We start from the raw sequence: 25262 nt of genomic DNA, 5'->3' as shown, positions 1-25262 counted from the left end.
GTGAGAATGGATAGCCAAACTATTAGACTCACAAGCAGAAAGTGTCTGTGCTGCCTGGGCCTTCCTAAGGAGTTTCATCATTTGCAAGGAAACAAGAAGAGAATAAACCAAGTAACTGAGAAGCATTTACAAACTCTGCTTAATTCAAAACTATATCCCTTTTTCAGAAGGCTCTCTACTAACAGAGTGTTTAAGCTGCTTCCAGGGAGCATATAGGAAGGACTCACCTCTTCTTTCAACAGCGCAGTAGTAGTCTCTAGAAAGTCAGCTGTTGAGAGGTACTGAGCCAGCAGAGCTATGCACACAAGCTTTCAACAAATCAGTAAGTGTTTTACAGATGACAGGAAGAAGAGCCCACCTCAAAAACCCTCTTCCTTCTTCTCCTCGTTAGCTTAACTAAAAGTGGGAATGCAGAGCTACAGTTTTCTCTGAGACCTAGGGCAAAAATATATCTTGTATTGGCAAGTGGAAGAATATCTTGATTTATATGTTCTTTTTAATTTATCCAGGTTAGATTCTTATAAGAGGGTCAAAGTGTGAGTGCATGATCTCTCTTTGGGCCTGAGAAACTGAGTCTTGAATTTGGTAGTTTTAATTTAAATGCAACAATCTTGTATTTATTTAAGGTATTCTTACTGCTTTCAGGAAGTTTCTCTAAATTCTCTCCCTCTGAGATATTTCTTTGCTAAACAATTCAGCCAAAGAATGTACAGAACAGTGCAGTGTCCTGGTTCATTATAGTCTGTAGGCATTTACTTAAAATCGAGTACATTCTTGAGCTGCGTTGATTTCAATGAGATTTAATAGACTGGAAATTAAGCACCCTACATTGCCAGCCAGGCCAGCTTTGCTGTGGGAATTCTGAGGCAGATAGCGGCTAGTCAAGACACTTCTCAAGAGCCTCTGCCGCAAGGGATGTCAAGTGCAAATCACATGATAATGTTCTGGCAATGGAAAGTATTTGATTTACATTTACTTGGAATCTGCGTCCTCCAGACCGGAATCACTTAATTAGCACTTTGTTCTAGTAAGTCATGTTTCAACCCCAAATGTATGCTGCGAGAGGCTTTTTGTCAGCTGCTCAGGACTGTTGGACTGTCAGTAGTCCCTAAGGTTGGGATCCTGCAAAGACTTTGTAGTTAGATATAACTTTATAGTTAGAGCTTGGGGCCATTAGTGGGGGTAAAGGTTCCTCTGCATACAAGTATCATAGACTGGAAAATGTTGTAGATTGTTGAAGCTTATGTGTTTTCTACCGGGAGCAAATACGGTTGCTCAGAAACTTCTGGGATGAGAAAGGTTGCTAGCTAGCTGGATGGATGGATGCTAAGGGACCAGTCACTCCAGAAGGCTGCAACATGCAGCCACATGGTACCAGTGTCAGCACCCAGTGCCTGGGACTTGCTCTCCCATGGTGGGGTTAGATAGCTGCACTGCTGTGAGATCTCCCAGCTCTAAAGTTTGAGGCTTTAGAAAAAGACTGCTGAAGCAATATTGCCAGTGTGCAAAGAAACACAGGCAGACACTTCATGATAAAGCAATCTAGCTTTGCTGTGGTGTAGAAGGACCTCAGCCTGCTCATTCTCCACAGGGGAAAGAGAAATAAGGAATCAAACCTGCTCTGAAGACCATGATCTCTAGAGCTTTCTCTGGAAATCATCTTCAAAGGAAGAAACAGTAAAAGGATTTGAGGAAAAAAGAGACGTGTGCTTGTACTGTGGTGAGTGAAACTGAAAAGTAAACAGGCTGAGTTATGGGATGATTCTCAGATGGTGCTTATTGCTCCAAGCCAGCTTGTTGTCTTTTGTGATAGTCTGAAAGCATTTCAAGACATGACCTCCTGGGTAAAATTAAGAACTTAATTAATTGCACAAATTTATGAGTAATAGTTCTTCCTACCAAGTTTGTGATGTGTGTTGGCTGGATTCTGAAGCCTTCTGTGAACAATGCAAGTTACAGCAAATGAAGGGGGCAGGAGGACGCTGATGGCCCAAGCAGACGAGAAGGGTACATTTTATATTAGAAGACCGATTATCCATGTGATAAGTATGTGTGTCCATGCGCGTGCACACGCACACAGGGAATAAAGTTATATTTCTTCTGTTGGCAAGAGCTCACAAGCTGGAGTAACTGCCAGCAATGTTGTAGTGCAGAGTGTACAAGGAAGGTGCCTGACAAGGGTCTTCTCTTTCCAAAGTGTGCCATGAGGTCAGCTCAAGTAGTACAAGGGAAGCAGGCAGCCTTGCTCCTTTACACTCCACCTTTCTTGTGGCTACATCAAGGCGAATATGCTCACAGGGATACATTAGGCAACTATACTTGTCTACTTGTCAGCCTGGTGTCCTGAGTATTTATTAGAAAAAAGCTTGGAAAAGGTTGGTGTGCAGTTTTACATTCTGGAAGGGTGAAGGATTTGGTCAATTCAAATCCCCTTAATTGTGTTTCTGGACACCTGGGTTTTCTGGTAAAATGCCTTCTGCTTGACTTTTCCTAACAGCCCTCTCTGCCCCAAAGAGATGATAACCTGCAGAGGAAGCAGGTGTGTGTGTATTAGTCACCTACAGCCACAAAGGCAAGGAAGTGAATGTTCTAGCTTCTCCTGCAGCAGCCAGCTGAGGCCATGCAGAGATCCACACTGGTTCTCCAGGTGGCCACAAGCAATACTCATGTTTAAAGGTACAAGGAGTGGGGAGGAAGCTGGGAAACTCAGCACTAAAGTCCTGCTGGTGGCCTAACGTAGGGCTTTCTCCATTTAGCTTCTTACTTAATTTCATTTAAATTCTACTCCCTTGTTTCTCATACATACCACAATGCACTTTGCTCCAATCCTAACTGCTGACTGCTTCGTATAAATCCCAGCACTGCATTGTCACTGGGTCATTCACATGCTGTAGCTTCTTGTTTTTAACAAGCAGAGGCAAAGATGACTTGTGATCATGAGATACCTAGCAGAAAACCATATGCCAAATTGCCAACCTGTATGAAGATGCCCCACTTGTGGATTGACGTTTTTTCATGTCTCTGATTTAGTGATTGACAGATGATATCGAAGTGGGCTTGCGCTGTGCTAAGATGCCTGTATGAGCTCATGCAGAAACCTGGTGATAAAATCTAACCAGTATGTGATGTCAGACAGGATTGTGTTTGTTTGCTGATGTTTATTGTTTTCCCTAGAGTGGTGGAAAAGGAAGAGACATTTAAACTTCATTGAAACAAGCTGAAATAGCTGTAGATTCATTGCTTTTGAGCTGAATCTTGGAGTTCTGTACTCAAATACAGAGTCTGCCTTTTTGGTGAGAAAACTTAAATTTATTTTCCTTAAAAACTACCCTTCACAGCCAATTGAGATCTGGCAAAAATGGCTATTAAAATAATAAGTAATTTTTTTTCCTGGTTGCAGTGCTGGGTTTTGCCTTTCAGCCTATGCAAGAAACAGATATGCCTAAGCAGTGCATGTAAATAGGTTAGATGGGTTTTGCATGTGATATGCACATGGTATGATGTGGGGGCTTCCTTTAATTATTGTGTGCCTGTTGCAGGAGAAAAGTAAATTGGCTCTTTCAGACCAAGACCAGTTGTTTTTTGATTGAAGTAATTTGGAATAATGCACTCATTATTTAGGAGTGTTGTCACCAAACCAGGGGCACCACAGGATGTGCCCGCTGAAAGAGCACTTCAGAATATGAATGGCAGTGGCTAAAAGCCATGCAAAACTGCTCACAAGAAGCAGAAAATAGGGAAATGGGAAGCCTTGATGTTGTCTGCTGTTCCCACACTCACTCTCCACTTTCCTTTCAGGCCAGCTTTGTGAAGAACCATCTTTTTCTCTCAAGGAAAATAACAATTTAACACAGCAGGGAAGAAAGAGGGCTTGCGATGTTCTGCGTGAAATGATGCAGTATCACTCAACTAACATCTGGTAAAACATTCTTAAATAGCCTCATCTTCCTGCATCAGCATTTCTAACATCAATAATTTTATTGGTAATAATCAGTGAGGTCTGAGATTAGTTGAAGGAGAATGGATGGCTGCATTTGGGGAGAAAATCTAAAGGGCTTTGAAGTATGCTGATAGAAAAATGCTGAGGCAACATCACAATTACTGAGCTGAGAAATCTGCACTGATCTGCAGTTCCCAAATTGTTTGGAAAACATGAGGAATGCTGCCTTGGGAGTAATTGCTGGTGCTCTAATGCCCTTCAATTCCTAATAACTGGAAAATTCCCAAAGCGCCACAACCCAGGCTACATCTAAACCTGACTTAAATGTTTCTCCTGGAGCTCCTGTGGCTGCCCATACTGGTCACGTGAGGTGCTTTCTCTTGCACTTTCTGCACCCACATCCCATAACCTCCAAGAGAAGTTCTTCTCCCCTTCCTAACTTATAGGTCTGGGCAAATCAAAGCCAGTCTTCCAGTCAAATTCTTTCCGATCCAGATCACACAACTTTTCTTCCACCTAAGCAATCCATTTCATTTTTTTATCCTCTGCTCAGAACTGTGTGATCAACCTTGCATGAAAAAGATATCTTGACAAATTGCTTTATGTAGTTAAAAAGAATGAAAAGTGGACCCACTTGTAAACTCCAGCACAGGAATGACACAAAATTGTCTTTCAGCTACCAAAGTGATGTGAAATAGTAGCCTGCAGCTGTGCAAGCGAATAGACCAGCATTACAGGAATCCACACAGAAGTCAACGGTGGTCTGTGGAGTGGTATCTGGCCTGCTTTGTGCAGGCGATCTGTTTGGTGCTGAACTGGATGGGAACTCACATTTTGTTTCCCCGTGAAAAGAAAGCTGTGAGATGGTTCCGCCATGAAAAAAGAAGATGGAGCTGAAGAAACTTAATGTGATGCCAACATTAATATTATCTGGCCTTAGTAATGGTCAGACATCTCCAAAGATGGAAATGGTCCATAGCAGGTTGAGGTCAGTGTGGCAGCTTCTATACAGGTAAATTGTATCAGTGCACAGGATTTCTTCAGCATATCAAGAAAAGTTGTAAAAGAAGAAATGATTCATTTTATTTTTCAAAAGTTACTCAGATGGAGCTATTTAGGAGGCCAAGTGGCCTTGGTTTAGGAAGGAAGCTTTGTTATAGATCATGAACAAGTTAAAAGAAGGAAATTACTGAAGTAGTTTAACAGTCTAACACAGAAAATATTAATAAAGGGATATGTCTCAAAGCATATTGTAACACAGATGCTGATTAAAATATAAAGTAGTGACCTGGAGAGGGACAAGAACATGACCAAATTCATAACTAGCACAAATTTATCTGTCTACCTATATATGTGTCTGGTGAGTAACATCATACATTGACACATATGTACCACGGCATCAATAATATTACTAATCTGGGGGGAATAGATTGCTCACCAAGGAAGAGCCTTTTATGTTTAAAAAATTATGTTACTTGCTTTTCTATGCGCAGATCTGTCAGAGTAGCTTTTTGGTTTTAGTTCCTTGAGTTTTCCTGATTAAAAAAGTGTATCAACACTTATTTTCATGGTTGGCTTTTCTCAACAAGAAAGTCTCCTGAAAAATAGGTACCTGTGTTCTGGATTTGTTTGCTTCCTTCTGGAAGATGTGCTGTGATTGGGACTCCCTTGACAGAGGGTACTTTGTCCCCAGGTTTCACATAGACTATCCTTGCCTCTGAGTTCCTGTTCCAGTTAGGGAACAGTTGTTGAAGTTCTTCATAGTTGGGCTTCTTTCTTTTCATGTGCCAGGGGATTTCTGAGGCAGTCCTGGAGGGACATCTGTCCTGCTCTGTGAGACACCATGCCCCGAGTCGTATGGGGGCTGTAGCCTGGGTACATGTGATGGAGTAATCTAAAACAGTCAGGAAACAAAGCAGTGTAGTAACAAGTGAAATTCATGGGAGGAGTATGATCCACTGCATTGGCAGAAGAAGTATATTGGTCTTTAAGTACTCCAGGCTCCTAAGTAAACTTAATGCCTCATAGAAAAAGTTGAAGGAAATATTCTTGTGACCAGCTCCCTGACAAGATGAGCCATGACCATCCAGACATTGGGCTCACTGCTGCAGGCAGAGGTTTTGGGGTTTGATCAGTACAAAGACAATATTTCACTATTGAGAAGAGTCTGCTCTGCTGGTCTTGAGAGCAAATGACATGGCAGAGCTCATGTCAATTTGCCTTTCTTTTTCCTCCTTCAGACCCCGAACAGGCTGTTTTTGTCCATGCTGCTTTGTGGGAGCTGTTATCCATCAGGGCAGCACCTGAATCATCCTTGGAGAGTTATCCTGACTTGGAGAGAGATTGCTAGGGAGCATGCTGACTGTTCAACAGTACTGATGATAAGCGGGATTGTATTGGAACCTGTCCCTTAGTCCTGCTAGTTTGTGAGTTATAGGTGCACCTACACTGTCTGAGAACAAGCTAGGTTTGGAAGAGTAAGAAAGTCAGGAAATAAGCAGTGAAAATATGACCACACCACTGAGCTCAAGTTGGGAGGAGCAGTCCTTTAAATTGCAACCTGCTGCATTTATTGGATTGGTTTTTGGACTGTGCGGTAATAGGTAAGGTGACAGATTCCTCAACTCCTGAGTGCTCAAATAGGTGGATAAGGACTTAACCAACATCTTCGCTAATCTCATGAGCTGATGCAGTAGCTACATTGTTTATCTTTTGATTGGTGTGCAGGTTAGTGCAAGAGTAATATTTGGTTTTGCAGAACCAAGTGCATCGAGCCTGTTGTGTCTGTGGTGCCTGTATGGACAGAGAGAGCCAGGCTCTGGGCCTCAGCTTCGCGGTCCGGTGTGTGGCTTGTTCTTTGCTAGGCACCGCCTGACTGCTTTTAAACTTTGGGAAGGTGAAAAATGCATGGAAAGAATGAAACTGAAACATGAAAGCCTGCAGAAAAAAAGTTGGCGCAGTCACACTATTACCAAACTGTGTATCCTTACATAGACATGAAACAGTGATGGAAAGTGTTTCTAGACCATGGACTAAATATCTAGTGTCTACAGAGACCATGCCCCTTGTTCGAAGACCCACTTTCCAGTGCACTGTGCTCTTTTATTTAGGGTGTCTTTGACATTAATTCGTATGTTGATGTTTGTCCAGTCAGTCAGTGCCTGAAGGAGTTTAATTTTTTATTTTATCTTAAGTGTAGATGAAAACAGAGAGTCCCATATGTATACATAAGGTGGTTACATGTGAGAACCTGTAGCAAACGAAGAACAAAACTACAGAGAATATGAAATCAGGAGCCAGATGCGCAGACCTGAGGGGAGCCAGAAATATTCTTCCTGGCTGAAAACTTGGTTGGTGGTCACTCTTTGCGTTGGTCGAATCAGATGTATTCAAGTACTGAAGCATGTTGCTATTTAATACATCAAGAATTACCAGGAAACCAAAGATTTTGCTTTATTCCTGCCTGGAGCTACCAGGAAACTGTATAACTGTCTGTGATTTCATTTGGTGGAGACTTGTGTTGGCTTGTTGGTAGGCTGCAGGCACGTGGATAGTTTAGGGAACAACGATACCTGCCACCCTGTAGTTGTTTGGTTCTGTTCAATAAGGAGGAGATGCCCTCGCCTACAGACATTATTGTGGTAGCTATTGCTATCTGGAGCCCAGCCTGGCTAGCCAAACCTGCTTAAGAGGAGGGATAAGGACATGGGTGGAGAGCCTGTCCTCTGTGCTATGCCACACTATATACAAAACCCAATCTGTTTTGTTTAAAACTAGGGTGGATAATTCTGTAGGAACAGTCCTCACAGAAGCTACTGAGGCTCAAGTTAAAATCCAAGAGTTTTTAGCATGCAGAGATGTTTTCTTTCTGCACCTCTCTGAACTCTCCGGAGCCTGAAAACAACTCAGGAGAAATGCTGGACTAGGGATGTGCTGCATCATGTTGGTGTGCTTCAGAGTTGTTAGCAGGGCCTAAGAGATCTCAGAATAAGGCTCTCCGTTTGAATACCTTTCCTTGACTATCAAACACACCATCTCTGGTTCCCAGAGACCCCTCTACTCAGATCAGTGATAAAAGCACTTTCTAACACCAAAACTGCTGTGTTCCCACGCCTGTTGCTGTCATGAGGGAGACCAGTCTTAAACAATAGCAGAGGAATAAAGAATAGCCTCACTAATCAATATCCTGCCTAGACGCTGAGTCAGGTGGCAGCTTGGGCCTCTTTAAAATTCCTGCATTGTTCCCAATTTTTTGTCTGAGTGGGGTAAATTTTTATCTTTAAGGAAAGAAAACACATGGGACCGACTGTCTCTGCCTGCTCCACTGTTCCCTTCCCACCCATCCCCACTCAGCTTTGGTGTCTTTGTCCTGCGGTAGCTTCCAGCAGTGAGGGATATAGATATAATTTCCTAGTTTGGACTTTCGAGTGGAGTGTGATGTGCTGTGGATGGGACAAGGTGGCAGTGGTCTGAATAGGGCTCTCTAAGCTTCATACATCTGCAAAGCTTTAGAGAACACAATCTTTATACCTACATATCCATGTGGACTCATATTTATGTAATTGTCTTAAAACGAAGGGAAGGGGAGGAAAGGCAAGGATGCAGACACAGCTTCCCAGAAAATTTCTCAATAGATGAATGTTTGGAGCCCTGGCAGGATGCTAGGACAATCTGTGTGTGAACAGACATTTGGAAAATTGACAAAAGTGGTATTTGCTTACACAAACTGCAAGATCCTGTAAACCCAAGCTCTTGAATCCACCTCAGCCACACTAAAAATGTTTTGCTGAATGAGAAGAGGGCCAGCGTGGCTTTCTGTAATCTCTGAATCTCACAGGGCCTGCAAGGTCCTGTGTGTGGGTTTCATTCAGCTCCTGTCAACCCTGAGCATCACCTCAGGGCTTCTCTCACCAGCTTGGTCTGGGGGCTCTCTGGCTCTGCTTGTTCCTCTAGTCATGAGCCCTGCACCAAAGGCTGCAGAGGAGGCAGGTCAGAGATGCCCCCAGGATTTTCCTCAAGGCTGGGGAGTCCCTAGGAAATCTTTGTGGCTCTTTGGCACTGCTTGTCTCCTGGTGAAAGGCCCCAGAAAAGGGGAAAGTGTGGTCCTCACTGCGCTGCCAGGCAGGAACTCTCAGAGCTGGAAAGGGAACTGGTAAGGGTTACATTTGTGTGTGTACATACAAGATAAGGGCTGACCTACCCTTCACCCTAAACTGAACTCCCTGAAGCTCAAACAAGGTAAAACAACCCCTTGTGAAAAAGCTGGGGGGAAGCCTGCCAGACCTGTGAACTTGCTGCTCTTGCCTGAGTCTAGGAGCAGATCTTGAATGACCATCCATGAAGTATTTGCTAGGTCCATGAGGAGCTTGCCAGGTCCCTGGCTGTATAATGCTTGAGGGTTGGTGGAGCAGAGGAACTGGAAGCCTAAAGTGCCTAGGGTGAGGACAACTCTGTCTGGGGGGGCAGTGGGTACTGGGGGCTGCCAACTTGGCTTCTTTGGGACACGCACAGTGCAAGTGCTGCCATGGCCTGTAAACCCAGCACAGAGGGTACCCATCCCAGCCACAGGGACTGTTGTACCAGAGTGTGCTGGGTGAAAGAAATATTCTCAAATTTTTTGTGTTCCCCCTCAGATTTGTTTTTTACTTTTCCTTTCCAAAAGTGCTGAAGTTATGGAAGAATGCTGTGTTCCTAGAGGCAAAGGGAAAGAGAAAGTTCATGTGGCAAAGGCTTGTTTTATGGGCCATTGGGCATCATCAGGCAAGGGAGGAAGCCCAGCTAGTGGCAGGATCATAGGGGAAGAATCCTCTTCTTGCTCCTGCATGTTGCTTGCGTCTGGAGACAGGAAGAATGAAGGTTCCATGGGTCTAGGACAACTCTCTGAGGTCAGCTCTCCATGTGACAACTTTACATGGCCAAGTCTCTTTGAGGACAACTCTACACGGGGACCCCCAAACCCTAGCCCTCCCCATGTAGAGTTGCTCTTGCAGAGACTCAACTGTGTAGAGTTGCCCTGTGGAGAATTTACCTGTGGAAAGTTATCCCCTTCTGAAAGCCCAACATTTGTGGCCCCCATGGAGAGAGCACTGGGGGAACCTGACAGACACCTGTGCTGCCCTCACTTGTAGGCAAAAGCAGCTGTGGCTGTTTGGAGCTGTTAAGGAGGTGCTGGCATGAAGGCCCCTCTCAATATCCATCTGTCTCTCCCCACGTATACCAGTATACCTGTGCACCTCTGTTGGCCTCTCCTACCCATCATTCTCTGGCAACTTTTGGTTAAGGGATTGTATTTTTCCCCTGTTTGGGGGTAGGGTTGTGTTTAAAAAAATAATGTAAAAGAGAAGAATCCAGAGCAGGAAAAAGCCCTGAGGTTCCCAGTGTGGTACTTGGCAGAGGCACAATCCTGTTTTTGGACGAATCCTTTGTCCTAAGGGATGGGAGTGGAAGGAGATAGAAATTACAGACAATGGAGAAATAATTTCAGATTAAGCTTAAATAGCATCTACTAGATATTTGAGTGGGGCCATTACCACACATAGCCTGTGACTGTCGCTTTCAGATATTTCTACAGTGATGCACATTACAGATACTGTCACAGCTTCTTCCCTCCATGCAGATATAGAGAGAGCAATATCCACAGCTAAGTGGCCTTAGATGGAGTTCCTGTACTGGAAATCTCTTTCTTCTGGGAAAGAAATATCTCCCTTTAATGATACTCCTGGGTCTTTACATCTTCTGGGAGACTCAGATCTGTTCTGCATAGCACAGGAAGCAGTGCTTGCCAACACAAGCATGGCACAGCGTGGTGAGGGCTGGCCTGGCCCAGAGACCTTGCTCTCAGTACTAAACTCTATGTGCTTGCTCTTCCAAGAATGAGCAGGGGACTCTGCCTGTGCTGCCTACAGCTTGCAATGTGCATTGATGAAATATGTTTTTGTACTGAATCTCAAGGGGTAGGGAGAGACTCTTCTTGCCCTGGTCTCTATGAAGAATACGAAGCAGAAAGCATGGGTATCTCAGAAGGTGTTTTCCAGCAAGCACAAACCAAGAAGAAGCATGTCTCTCTAATCTCTTTCTAAATGTAACTGAGAACTGGCAAGAAGCAGCTTGCCTGATTAAATGGTCTGTTCTTCTCAACCTCACACAGGCAGGGCCTCTTGGGAGATGAACTGACAATTTTTTTCAGACCTGAGCTTCTCTGCTGGGGCTGCTAAGGATTTAATTGGCACTAGCTAGGAAAGGGGGCAGTTTGACAACCACATCTGCCCCAAGGGAGTATAATGGAGTCCTTTAACTCATTGCAAGCATTGTGGGGATTTGTTGGGCATTAGAGCCTGTTAGTTGGTTGCTCTTGTTGGTTGCTCTGCAGACCAGCATTACTTGAGCCACTGGACCTCAGCTGCAGCAGCTCAGGCAGTGTGAGCATTCTTTGTGTCCTTGGTACGTATGTGTATCCTTGTCATGCAGATTGTAGATGAGATTCCCAAGTTTCAGGTTGTTTTGAAACACTCTGGTCAGTCTGTGACTACTCAGGCTACCTCTGCTGTTTCTACGCGGAGTTAGTGGTAAGGATGGACCAGGATGTTTTAAATGTAACAGCATGTATTGCCCTGTGTTATGATTAAGCCTACAGCTTGCTGGCTGCTAGTGTGGCTCCAGCTCAGGGACTGTGGTTGCGTGGAGGATGAGCTCTTCATCTATCCCTGAACTTGGTGGAAAAAGACTTAGGTCTTAATCAAGCTGTTAGTCACAGCAGGTTTCTCAAGTCTTGGAGCTTGCCTGTGCAGGGGGCTAATGTCTGTGGGTGACAGGCGTGCTGCTGCCGGTTCTGCGCTGCTGCAGGCAGCATATGCAAATGCTTGCCTGGGAAAGGAGTCACTTCAGGGAGCAGATCTTTCCTCTCTGGGAGGGAAGGTTGGAGAGAAACTGAAGCAACTCCATTTGAACAATGAAGAACCTCTTTAATGCTCACCAGGGAACGTTTTCATCAAAAAAGATTTGTTTCCCTGTAGGCCTGATGCTGTGACAGCTTCCAGCAGAGATGAGCTAGCTGGCTAGACAAGAGGCTACCTACTGAAAAGAGAGGGTGAAAGGTGCCGCCTGCCACAGCAGCAGCTGGTAAGAAGGTGACTGGACTGCACAGCATCAGTGCACACATGATCAGTGGGGAAGTGTGAGCCCAGCTTCAATCCTTGTCAATGGCACCTCGTTGACTTTTAACGCTTCCTTATCGTGTCTGCGCTCACCTCGTACCAGCACTGATAAAATGCCATCGCTGGTGTAATCTTCTGAGCAGCTCTGCGGAAAATGCTGCAGAACATGGGAGGCTGAATTGCCTGCAGCCAGCAACCAGCGTGGGACACTGGTCCAGAGGGAGGTAACAAAGAAACAGCCCTAACCTCAGACAAGGCGAGGGCGGAATAACTTCCTTGGTTTCTGGAGCACTAGGTGCGCCGCCACAACTGGCATGGCAGCACTTGAATTTTGGGTTAGAACAGGGGTTTGCAAAAGCTGGGATAACTTTCAAGTATCTGGTGGAGTTGGAAATGAGAGGCATCTGAAGTGATAGCAATATGTTAGCAGCCAGAGCTATAAACAATAGAGTTATGACAATGGGAAGGAATGCACAGGGGGTTTTGTTGTCGCTGTTTTTTTCCAGAAATAACTTACTTCTTACTCTCAGGGTACTAAGCACCTAAATAATACTTGTACAAATCTTAATTATCACTAAAAGAGGGTATTATTTTGCAACATGTAACTGTTACCTGCAGGCCCACAGGATTTTTTTTAAGCTATTTTTAATTGTTATTTTTTTTAACAGGCAAGCAACTGGCAGTGGTATACTTGGGAGAGTCCTCTTTATGGATTAGAAGAAAGAGCCACTGAATACAGAGTAACAAGTAACTACTGAGCAGGTATGTAATTTCTGGAACTTGTAACCAGTGCCATACTGGATTACAGTATCTTGCCACTAGAGGAGAAGACAAAATCTGCCATGGAACTAGCCGGAAAGAAGAATATTCCTTATGAGTGAGAAATCTGGATGTTTAAGGATGTATTTTTTCCTTTGTTTTCTTTTTTTTTTTTTTTTTAAATAATTAAAAAGGATCCTAGACACACTGTCCTTCTTCCTGAATTGGAGAGAAAAGTAATGATGCCAAAATTCCTTGCTGGAGAAAATCTTCTGAAGACTTTAACAAATATCTTGAGGCCAAAGACCTTCACTTTTCATGGCTGAAGATTTGGTTTCAGCTTCACTGGTTCGACTGTTTCAAATGATTAAAGGTGAAACAAGGAACTTCTTCAGAGGAAGGAATTACCATTAATGACAGAAACTTCCAGTGAAATCAATGAAAAGTTTCAATTTGCCTTGCTGTTTTGCTTTTCCATCTTACTCAGAAAACAGGCTTATGCACCTATCAGCATATTTTTTCTTCTTGGGCTACAGCTCTACTCTGTTATTCATTGAATGTTATTATCCTCTTTCTCGTATATAGAACTAATCTTGTAATCATCCCTGTAATCTCTTCCATATGCTGCAAACTTGCAGAATAGAACAACATTCTTCCACATTCCCTGTATTCACATTTTCTTTGCCAAGTTCTTCCTCTCCAATACTTACTTGTGATACTTAGAAGTTTATTTTCAACTTTCAAATTCAAGTTTATTTGGATCCTAATCCAAATGTTGTTCTCAAAGGAATATCTAGTGTTGCCTCAGCCACCTTTAGGAGTTTTTATTTTTTTTCCCACCAGCTTTGTTCTTTACTGTGTTTCTGAACTGTTCGCTCTCTCTGCTCTCTTTCTCTTTTTCCTGTCCAACATCTTGTACTACTATTGCTTTGTTCCAGTGCCTCCCCATTTCTCCAGTCTCCTATCATCCCCTGCCGACATCTGGAACTCAATGTGTGGGAAACCTGGTCCTCTTCCAAGACCACCTCTCTTCATCACCCCCAGCACTTTCACTAGTTCTCCCTGACAGTGACATCCAGATTACTGCATATTTTACTGTATCCAAGCTCTGCCTTGCATATGGACCTGTCAAATTTCTATAGTTTTTCTTCTAAAACCTCACTTTTTGCCTACATCACCTTAATGAAAAGTTCAGTTGTCTTCAGTTAATGCAGTGCCTCCTGCCTCACAGGTCCTGCTGCCTTACCTTGTCATCCTTCAGGTTCATATTCCTTCTGTTGCTTCTCCGTCAGGTTTCAGTCTCTCCATGTGGACACTCTATGTCCCCGTTTCATGTCTGCCTGCTGTCTCCTCACACTTGTCATCTTCCTGAGTAGCGTTTAACCATTTACTGACTCTTTCTGCATCTGCTTGCCTTTGTGCCTCTTTCCAAGTCTTCAAATTTCTTTTCCTGCACTTCAACACTTTTTTACCCTTGACCCTGTTCATACCAGGCAGGATCTAGTCTATCTGATTCCCATTGAAATTAATTCTGATTATCTGCTCACCTAGGAGTTAGACAGGTGAATATTGTTAAGGTATTTGTGTACCAATGTGCCACCCCACTGTTAACTCTTGAGACCACTACTTAGATTCCCTACACTGCTGATGCCACCTCACCCTGGAAGTCTGTGGTCCCTGTTAGTAATGTCCCCAAATTCTACATTTGGTAACAGCCTGAGGAACTTGATAGCTAGTTTTTGCTTCAGTCCATCAGGATCCATAAGCAAGATGTTTCTTCCCACATCCTAGTAAAATGTTTTAATTAGTGGCCTACTGGGCCACCTCACCTCCAGCCTGGCTTACTATACCTTTTTTTTCTGAAGTACTTTGTGACATCTCCTCCTCCTCATCCTCCGTATTGTGTACCTACTACAGGGAAGACAGCAAGGTGGTGAATCTCATTTTGAGACAGATAACCCTGCTACAGACAGGGGTGAGATACTCATATCCCCCTGAAGTCATGTTTGTCCAGTGTGCCACAATGAGGTGATGTGAGCTACTAGCTGAGCTGCTCCTGAATTCAGCACTAACCAGCTCACCTTTGCTGCAGACCTAGTGTAACGGTTGACCATGTCAGCAAAAAAAGAAAGGAGAAGAAAAAGGGAACAGAGAAAATAAACAGCAAGACACGGAGATAATTAAAGCGATGGAGTACTTCTGATATTAGAACTTCACCAGACTTAGATTTCTTTAGCTTCTGCTGTGCTTTGCTAAATAGAATGTGACAACTGACAGGGAAGTGAGAAAAGCTATGAGAAATCCATGAATTAAGTATATTCTCTTACAGTTGTTTTGTAAGGGGCTTAGAAGTAGCAGTTTTCAAACTGTGGTCTACCGGTTGCTTGTGTCAAGTGATTGGGAAGCTGTGGAAGGTGAGAGAAGGATGGAGAAAGCAAGAAGCATGATATGTCTTCAGTTAGAAAAAGAAAAGCATTTGAGGAATGCATTACTGGAACTGCTGAAGAATGACGGTGTGGTTGAGAGGAAAAATGTAGATTAGGAGTAGATGCTAGTGTTGTAGAAACGAGGATAGCGATTCATGTAGCTAAGAATGAATGGATTTATGGAAAGGATACTGGTGGTTCTTTGGTAACCAGAAGCTTAAATGATCAAAGAGCTTAGTAAGCTCTTCTGACTTCTCCTTGCCCTTCCAAAAATATATCATGTCTGTGTGGAAGGTTACCTCCCATCCATTCTTACATGTTGATCACCCCTTTCAATATAGGTGGCCTATCAAATTACATAGGCTGAGTAAACACTGGGATATATGATAGCACATTTGCTGAGCTGCAGGATCTAGAGGTAAGGTTGATATCTGGAAGGCCAAGATATTTGTGAAAGGAGGCAGGATTCTTGGTCTCTTCAGCTGCTTGCCCTTGAAATGGAAGGAGAGAGGATTTCAAATTCCAGAAGTCTTTGTAGGCTCCAGGCTATAAACAAGCTCTTCCTGTATGAAGCAATAAGAATCTAACAGTAATCAGGAGATGTCTGCTTTCACATACAAGCCTAATACTACTGGGGTGTGCTCAGTAGTAAGGAGAACAGGAGTGCCCTGTGCTGCAGGTGTCGAGCATCCAAGAAGAGGATATCAAAGATAAAGTCATGGGTAATGAAGAAATGAAAGCCAAGTCAAGATGAAGCAGAGGGAGAGGTAAAGGGGAAGGAGTCAAAAACAAAAAGAGAGATGGAAAGAGGAAGAAAATAATTAGGGAAAGGTGGGAGAAGTATTGGCAGTGTTGTGTACAACGGCTGTTCTCCAACCATTGAATACACTCCATAAATACTGTAATTTTTCAACTAGTTAGTCTAAGGGCCTCTGTGGGGGCAGGTGGTCAAATGATGGGTCCCCAAGTGTGCTGCTCTTTCCAAATTGAATGAAAGCAAAATTTATGCCCTAGATAACTATCCTGAATCTCTCTCCCTGTGTGTGTTTTGCTCTAGTGTGGTCTGGATCCTCTGTATCTCATCTCTGAGTATGTTTGTATTTCCAACAGTAATGTGAATGAAGATGTGACCGAAGGAATTCATTTGATGTTTTACTTTGTGGATCACAAGGCAAGTGCCATATGCTCCAGTTGTGATGTTCTGTTTATTCCCACCTCTCTTGCTAGCTTGAATGCAGTGGTACGGCAGTTTGAATCTCCAAAGCCATTCTTGGCGTTTAGGCTCTTTGCATTAAAAATCTTCAAGGGTCGTTCACCACAGGCCACAGCTGTACTTTGAGGTACAGAGTGTGCAGTGTGTTGATGTTTGGAAGTGCTTGTAAGACATTGCTCTATATTTCCTGGTCTTAGACAAGAGACTAAAGTGGCGGTTACTGTAAGTTAAATATCCAGAAGCACATTGCAAGAGGTGGTGTTTCCTGACAGCAAGGACTACTGTTTCACCCTATAACCACAACTCTGCTCCCAGGTAGAAACACCAAACCCAAGCAGCCTGGAGTGTGCTAGCTTCCTCTCTGGTGTGTGGTCTGACATGGATGGACAAGTCACCTGGATGAGACAGGGAAACAAAGGGTTCCTCATAGCTGAAGTGAAATCTTTTAGGAGGTAGGTTGTTCTCACAAGTCAGCTATGACAGTGGGGAAAAGTGCCTCTCCAGAAAGGACCTGTGTCACTTGGACCTTTTTTCACACTGACCAAATTGGATTTCATACCCTCTTCCACAGTGATCCTACAATAAAACAGGAAAGATCTAACATTTCTGTAGATACAGACTACTGACACTCTGTCCCACATGGAAAATCTACACAGTGAGATGCCCGTAAGCCCTTCTCCTCCCTGGGATGGAATAACTCACCTTTTTTCCACATGAATTTCACCAGCCAAGGGTGTTGCCTCACCTCATTTATTAGCCAGCCAGTGCCAGTATAATCAGGGGTTAAGTAGTTAATCTTCAAAAATCCCTTGGAAGTAAGGGAATCCATATATTTGCTTATTTGCAATTTGTGTAATTTGTGTACTGCCCCTGAGGCAACCAGGCATGGGAATGGAGTCCTATATTTGTGTATTTAACAGCCAAAGCAAACATGGGAGAAGAGGTTGGAATTTATAACAGTATAAAGAAAAGGTTTGACTGTCTAACCTCCCATTTCACCTTCCATGTTGCATGCCATGCATCTTCCTGGTGCTCAGTCTTGCAAAAACAGAAAGCCAGTATTTTACTGTGCGTTGAGACTAACAACTATGACACAGGACAAAGTTAAGCATGTGCTTTGCCAGATCAGGGCCTTGCACAGCAGATACTTCAAGAACAACTTATCTGCATTCTTTGTTCTCTTGAGAAATTTTATGTGTTTGAAAGACGAGATCCTAGCAGCAGTTTGAGAACTGCAAGTCACTTGCTTATGGACATGCCAGAGAGGAAGTCTACTGTTTCTTCATTGAGGGACCACTTTTAGTAGGCCCTACAGAAATGAAGTCACAGGATCAAATGGTACCTTTTACCTTAAAGCACTTAAAATCAAATTACACAAGGTAGTCTGAGCTAGGAGGAGATTGTTGTGGTATAGTGCTTTTAGAGATTTTTGTTGTTACTGTTTCTTGCAACACAGATGTTGGAACTTTACAGGAAATGTGTTAGTCCTCCAAATGGATGAAGATGTGTAATTGTAAGGGGGCATAAGCATTGCAAAGCTGGTCATTTGTAGCTATATACTATTGAACTCAACTATCAATGATCTGAAAGACAGCAAAATAGTCGTTGATCAGTAGGAATGACTCAAAAATCACAAAACTCGCAAAAAAAAATACATTACTGCTATAGTCTCAATGACTCAGAGAGACTGGGCCAAGCATAACACTAGCTGCTGTAAGTCACATGTCAAAGAATAAGGAACACAGGCTATCCTTATCAGCTGGCAAGTTTGTCTTGGGAAGCAGTGACAGGGAAGAAGTGGAGGCTGGAGCAGCTCACTGGCTGATGACAAAATTCCAGGATGATGCTGTAGCTAGGGAAACTCATGCAGCTTTCGGTAAATAACGTCAAGAAGAATAGCTCTATGAGAGGCTGAGTGCATGTGTCATTTAGCACTAACACAATCACTTCCCATGTATTCTATTTAGTACTTTTGTTGGTGGTTCCTGGATGGGAGAGGCTTCAGGGACAATGCCCAAGGTTGTTAAAGGATTGGAAGTGTGCGTTCCAGTGAAAGAGGTCGAATAGTTGAATGGAAAAGAGCAGGCTGAAGACTAACTTTTTTTCCAGTGTCTATATATACTTACACCTGGATCAAATGTTTTATGGTTTAGCATACTAAAAGGTAATAAGATCTAAAATCTGGAATTTGAAGCTGGGTAAAAAAAGTCATCTAAAAATAGCACTATTTTTTTAACATTTTCTGTAATTAACCACTAGAAAAACTCTCTGAGGGTTGTGGAGGATCCTCCACAGGAGGCTTTACATAGTGACTGGATTCATGTCAGAAAGTAGACCCTTGCAGAGACAGGAAGGATTACTTCCAAGTCTTCTTACCCAGGTTTTCGAAAGTGTGGGTCTAGATGATCGCAGCAGTTCTTTCTGGCATACAGTTGGAGGTTGGCTCACTACTGGAAGCTACAGGGTTGAGAGCTGGGACCTCAAGACAAAAGCAGAAGGCATCCTCTCAGCTCAAGGGATTACTTCTTTTTCCTACGTCCAGTGAAAACAACCTGCAAACAGCCAGACTACATAACCCTTCCTCTTTAAGTTTCAAAAGTTATTGCTCCAATAAGCAGCATTGTTCCCCTTCATTCCTGTTTCCTGTGTAACCATCTACCCTTTCCCTACTCCATGACATCAGCAGCCACCTCCACCACTTAAGATCACTGAAGATGGTGGAGGTGAATACCAACATTTCAAAGAGGAGCTGCCATCACCCCAACCCTGCCACCAGTCCCTCGTCTCACAGCACTGTTCCACTGTCTGTGGTAGCACCCATGGATCCAATTGTACAGAGTGGAAGAAGTCAGAGTCCCAGCAAGAGCAACCAGGCACCATCTTTGTAGGGAGAAGAGGGAATGGGGTAGATGCAGACCTCTCACCTGAACTGAGGATGTTTGGTTCACCTCCTTGTTGGATTGTGCTGGAGTGATATCACAAAATAAATAAGGCTTCATTAGTACCTACTGAAGTTCTCAGTGATAAAAGGTAATAATTGACATTGATTGGTGTTGTTAATTCTCCTCTGGCCAAGCCAAGTCATTCCTTTCTGTACAATTGTTGATGGCTTTGTCATACATTTAAAACTTTAAACTTCAAACAGTTATTCTCCTATATTTCGTAGCCAAACAAGAATGAGTTCTCCCCTGCACCACAATGGACATTTAAATTTATTTGTGGAAAAAAACCTATATTCTCACAATGCCATGGTTTTGCTTAATTTCTTATCTTATTCCCGATAGACTTACACTTGGCAGAGGCCAAGGAGAAGTGCATGTGGAAGGCTCAGTGGTGCAATGTAACATTATATACTTCTGAGAACAGCACTGAGCACTGATGCAGATGGAGGTTCAGGAGGATGTATTAATGGGCACCAGCAGCAGCTCTGAGCCTTTGTGCACAGCCAGTATGAAGAGGTACTTGCTGTACCAGTACTTCCTAGGAAACACAATGGCCACTTGTGAGCCAGCTTAACCCAACACAGTGGAAGAAAGCCAGACAAGGCAGCAGGTCTCCTGTGGTGCAGGAGGGCTGGTTGGGTGAAGTGTGGTGAGGGGTGGCAAGTGGGTGAGAAGCTGTGGATGTGACCACTGAGGCTGCATGGGGTGGGAAGCTTTTCCTCTTGTGACTTCACCTGGATTGCCTGCCAACCTCAGCACACAATGTTATCACTGCAAGCCAGCACACGGTCAGGACGGCTGTGCTCACACAGTCAGGCCCCAGGAGACTTTCTTGAGTCCTTATAACTTTCGGCTTTGTTGACTTTTGCCAGAAACATGCCATGACCCTGTTCCCTGGGTTTGCTTCCAATAGTACTGGAACTGCCTTTGCTCATGGATGACCTATGCCACTGGGGTGGAGATATGGGGAGGAGAAGTGAAGGGTTTTGTCAGGAACTGAAGCAGGGACTTCTGCCCTACCACACCCTTCTCTGGCAATTTGCGCTGCTCTTGGCTGTTTGCTTATCTAGGGTTTATTACTGGGCAAAACAACTGAGTTTATGACTCAAAAAGAACTTTCAGTCCATGTTGCATGAAAACTTTGCCACTCAGATAGATATCTTTCCCAAGAAGCCCATTCCGCTTTCTATAACAAACACATAGGTGTTGAAATCTTGAGTACTCTTGGATAAAGGCAGCCCTTCAGGGCACAGACCCAGTCTCAGTCAGTTGTTTCCATGAGTCAGGGATGTGTGGCCTGTGTACAAATATCTTTATTATTGTCACTGTTAAATATCTTGCCTAAAAGAGAGAGTCAGGCCTGGATCATCAGTAGCACTTGGCATTTTCACAATCTCCTTCCATGGCAGTCTGTGGAATTATTATCTTCTCTCCAAGTGACACAAGCTAGATTACGTGTTGCCTCTAGAAGTCCCAGGCTGAGCCTGTTCTCTTCCCTGAAACAGCATAAAGTGTACGTTATTTATTTTGTTCTGTTGTTTTATGAATAATACTTTTATTGCCCCTTGCTTGCCTTTTTGGCCAGAAAAGCACAGGCATCCTTTCTTGAACAGAAGAAATTAATACCCTTTCCTCAGTTCTTTGGTAGTCTTTGCTTTTCCCTGGACAGATGTTTTCTAGGACAGGTCCAGCTTTTCCATACTTTGGAAGGATACACAATACATTCAAAGAGTGTAACAGGATTGGACTAGTTTACCGGAAATGGAGTGGTTCCAACCTTTAACTCCTGAGATTCATGAGTGACTAAAATCTTTGGCATCAGGGAGACCTGTTAATGCAAGTATCAATTTCCAGCTAAATTAAAATCTACTCCTAGGACAGTCACATGGCTTTCAACAGGCATGGCAATGTGTGCAGCAAATAGCATCCAAGAGGATTTGCGGGAGTCTATATTTTTTTGAGTTTATTCTGGGTGTGTGATTGGTGGCTGGTTGTTCATAAGTCTTTGTAGGTTCACTGACAGCTTGCTAGGATTGTCAATTGTACTTCAATAAACAGAGTTGAAACAGTAACAAATAGGAGGTTGCTGGCACCCTCATGCCAGAGGGAGACAAGCCTGCCACAGGCAGCTCAAGTACTGATGTGTGATACCCTTTGATACAGATGTACTTAGGTGGTTTGTAGGACATCATCTGTATGAAGCCTGAGGAAGGGAGATCTATGTTCAAGTTGTCTGTGAGTTGTCCTTTGGCACATGTAGATGGTGCTCTGGCAGTGTCTTTATTGCTTTGTTTTCTGCTAAGTGTTCTTTGCTGTTCTCATCCTGCTTTGCAGTAATTCTATCCTTCTCGCTTCCTGTTTGCTTCTCACATGGTCTTGCCTGTGTCCTTCAAACTGCTTCCTTTATATGGATAGCAAACATAGGTGCTATCTTTCCCAGACTGAGAGATGAGATGTTGCTCATAGATGGGACCAGCTTTTGAAATGCATGAGCAAGAATCCTCAGGATGGTGCCGTACATCACCACTCATGACATTGCTTTCTGGGCTACCTTACAGATCGCAAATTATTTTTAGGACCTGGACTAGAGATAATGCAGATTTAAGCCTTTAAAATTACATACTAGCAGCCCATGTGTAGATTTAAGATTTCATACGATCACTACAAGGTGAGAAGGGAGTCCTGGGGGTACCCTTATCATTCAAGCTGGCAAGTAGTCATTAAAACAAACTGACTTTTGAATGAGAAAATAAGCATTCTTTTTCTAATTTGTTGAATTAGGGGTCATGGAGAACACAACTGGGAGATTTTGACAGCAGAGGACTACTGTGAAAATTGGAGAATAAACCAGGCAGCACTTGAGGTGATATATGTACATACCTTGCCTCTACGTGTACATCTAAGGATCACATTAGCCCTATGAAGCACAATGTTGCACAGTGAGCTCATATGCAGCTCTTCAGCTACTCTGAGCTCAGTGTTCTTCATGGAATCACTACTTCTTGGGAAGTTGTTCCCCATAACAGAGTTACAAATGACATGCTTGTGGATGTGCAAGACATAACCACCTTTATGCTACAAAAAATTCTTTCTATGCTTGCTCAGTTCACTGCGCCATCGGGGTGCTCTAGACCAACAATCTCTTTTTTTCATGATCTGCCCCTCTCCTGGACTTAGTGACATTTGCAAAACATTTGATGTTTGCTTACAGGTTATTGACTAAAAATATCAAACACCCTCCGAGATCTCGGTACAAACATGCTATAAACAAAACTAATTCTCAATTGTACTTTGGGACTAGTCTGATAGGTCATACAAATGTGCTATAAACAAAACTAATTCTCAATTGTACTGATAGGTCATTTATGGTCTGTTTAATAACTGCTATCTTATTTTTACGTCAAGCAAGTTCTTTAATCAAATTGCTGTGTGATAAAAGGCAAACTGCCTCTCAGGATCTTAAGAATATCGCACCAACTTTGTTAGCCTTAGCAACAGTATGTGCAATTTTCTCAGAACTGTGTACTAACACAGTTCAATTGGATGAATTTTGTTTAAACCCATCTTTCCATGTTGAGTGCAACATGTTATATTTCCCTTTTTTTATTAACTGTGTTCTGAGTTAGGCCACTCATTTTTTAGTTTAGAACTGAGATCCTATCACAGGCCTGTGGTTACCTGTGAGTAAGTACAGTTATGAGTTAACTATAAAATAATAATGCAGTCTTTACAAAATAGCAGACCTTGAGTTTTCTTCTTCTCCAGGACCTACCCATTGCACTAAGAAGTACAGAAAATCAACATAAATAGTGCAGACACCCTGTGCAGCTTGTTTTCTTTTTTTAAAAAAAATGTAGTGCAAAGTATCTAGTGCTGCTGATTTAAAATCCTGATTTTAGTACGTGGTATTCAATTCCTCTGAGATATTACCAGAATAGACATGTCGTCAACAATGTCTTCATCATCTACTTTCTTTTTTCCCCAGCAGTAGGATAGAAGTATTTATTGATTTCATTTTTCTTGTCTGCATTATTATTGAATAATCTAACTTTCCCATCTGATAACAGATCAATACCATGATTAGGACTCATTTTGTTCTTAATTTACTTTTAAAAAAATAGATTTGTCAGCCTTTTTTTTCTCTATCACTTCCATCACATTTTTTAAATAAATCCTATCTTCTAATTTATATTCATATCTCCTCTTACTATTTGTTATATGTGTTTTACTTACTTAAATCTACCCCCATTTCCATTTTAATCTGTATTTTATTTCAATTATACAATTCTTTCTTTATTAGGGAGTTGTGTGTTTTTGGTCCCTACTAAAAAATGTTTAAGCAATCCTCAATGATTATTTGTGTTTTCTTATTAAAATTCTGTCTTTTTGTTGATTTAGCCCTGAATTCTACTCAAGAATGGGAAACAGGACTTTCTAAAACATCATGTCTTTCAAAGCATTGCGTTACCACTTTGGACCTTCTTCTGTTTTCATTATAACAGTGCAGTTAACTGGGTATCAGTAAACCCGCTACCAGCCTTTCATTTATACCATCATTTTATGCATCCTGATGAGGGGAAATAAAAGATTTTTTTCATTTTGGATTTAAGAGTTCCAGGATGTTTAGAACATTCAAAAATCCCCAAGGCTATTTTTGAGGCAGCAACATCAGCATGTGTTAAGCTAAGCAATAGCTTTTGATTATTTTTTCTTCGGTTAGTGCTTGAATAACCAGTGCTCCCATATTCCGGTGTTGCTTGGTTATCTATTGCAGACCCAAATCATCAATCCAGTTGCTAGAACACAGACTCACAAATATTGAATATCATTAACTAGGAAATTATGATTCAAAATCACAAACAAGAGAGCAGGCAATACTTCTTCTTTTTATGTCACTCCTGCCCACTCAGTCTTTCTTAGGGCTGGGCTATAACCATTGATTTTAGCATTCAATCATACAAACCATCCCAGCATTTTTTCCAATGCCTTATAGTTCCCTGGGCAGGCAAAGCCTTGATGAATATAAAATGGAAAGCCATGTCACAACTGTATACAGTTAAAGAAGACGTATTAGAATGGACTTGACTTCTACATTGTGCCTCTGTAAAGGAGGGAACACTTCTGAAAGGAAGAGCCAGGGCTACAGCTGAACACGCCAAGAACTGGTCAATGGAGCTGATATGCAGCAGAGGGATTAGAAACCCACCAAACCTGCTGCACCCTTGGCCAAAGCAGGGTAGCCAACAGAAACATTAGAGTTCATGCCCTTGCTTCAGAGCTTCAAGGATGCAAGCTAGTAAAATAAGTGACTGCATTTTGCTAAGGAACTATCTGTAGTAAGAGCTGCATTATGATGGTGTTTATCACTCACACAAGAATGGGGCCTTGTAGTGCGGGACATGTGGAAGAGTAATCGACAGTTGCTATTCCAAGGTGGGACTTACCATAGAGGGAGCTGCTGGAAGTTTTGGCAGGTCTGACACAGCACAGGGGACCCCAAGGAGTCTTAATGCTTCTCTTACAAGGATCCTGATAAAGCTTTAAACCATATTGTTATGAAGAATACTGTATTCACTAAGCAGCAACAGGACTTCAAGGGATTGAAGTTTAGTGGAAATAATGAATTAAAAACACCCACGGGCCTCTCCAAACTGGAAGCCCTTCAGCCCTAACACCTATGTTTTCTGGCAGGTCTGTACACAGATAATCCTTGCCTTCTTCCACTCAGATGTTTATTTGTTTGGGGCCAGGTTGTCTCAGGGAACACTGAAGACCTTTGGATGGATGATCTATCTATGGATGCGTTATCTTCTGGATCAGGAAAAGAAA

General features: G+C 42.8%; 1 protein-coding gene across 15 annotated transcripts in view; it reads left to right on the top strand.

Annotated features, from left to right (window-relative positions):
• Positions 1-25262, top strand: part of GJA8 (gap junction protein alpha 8) — a 53359-nt gene that overhangs the window by 10713 nt on the left and 17384 nt on the right. For 7 of the 15 annotated variants that reach the window (XM_054074406.1, XM_054074337.1, XM_054074346.1 and 4 more), the window contains 2 exons: positions 11953-12317; positions 12762-12855. The gene's annotated coding sequence lies outside the window, so the exon portion shown is untranslated. The other 8 variants (XM_054074374.1, XM_054074378.1, XM_054074320.1 and 5 more) reach the window with 7 other exon arrangements.

Source organism: Cuculus canorus, chromosome 1 (genome assembly GCF_017976375.1).
Source record: "Cuculus canorus isolate bCucCan1 chromosome 1, bCucCan1.pri, whole genome shotgun sequence".
Classification (NCBI taxonomy): Eukaryota; Metazoa; Chordata; class Aves; order Cuculiformes; family Cuculidae; genus Cuculus; species Cuculus canorus.
The sequence above is the reverse complement of the archived record's forward strand: the minus strand, read 5'-3'. Positions and strand labels throughout refer to the sequence as shown.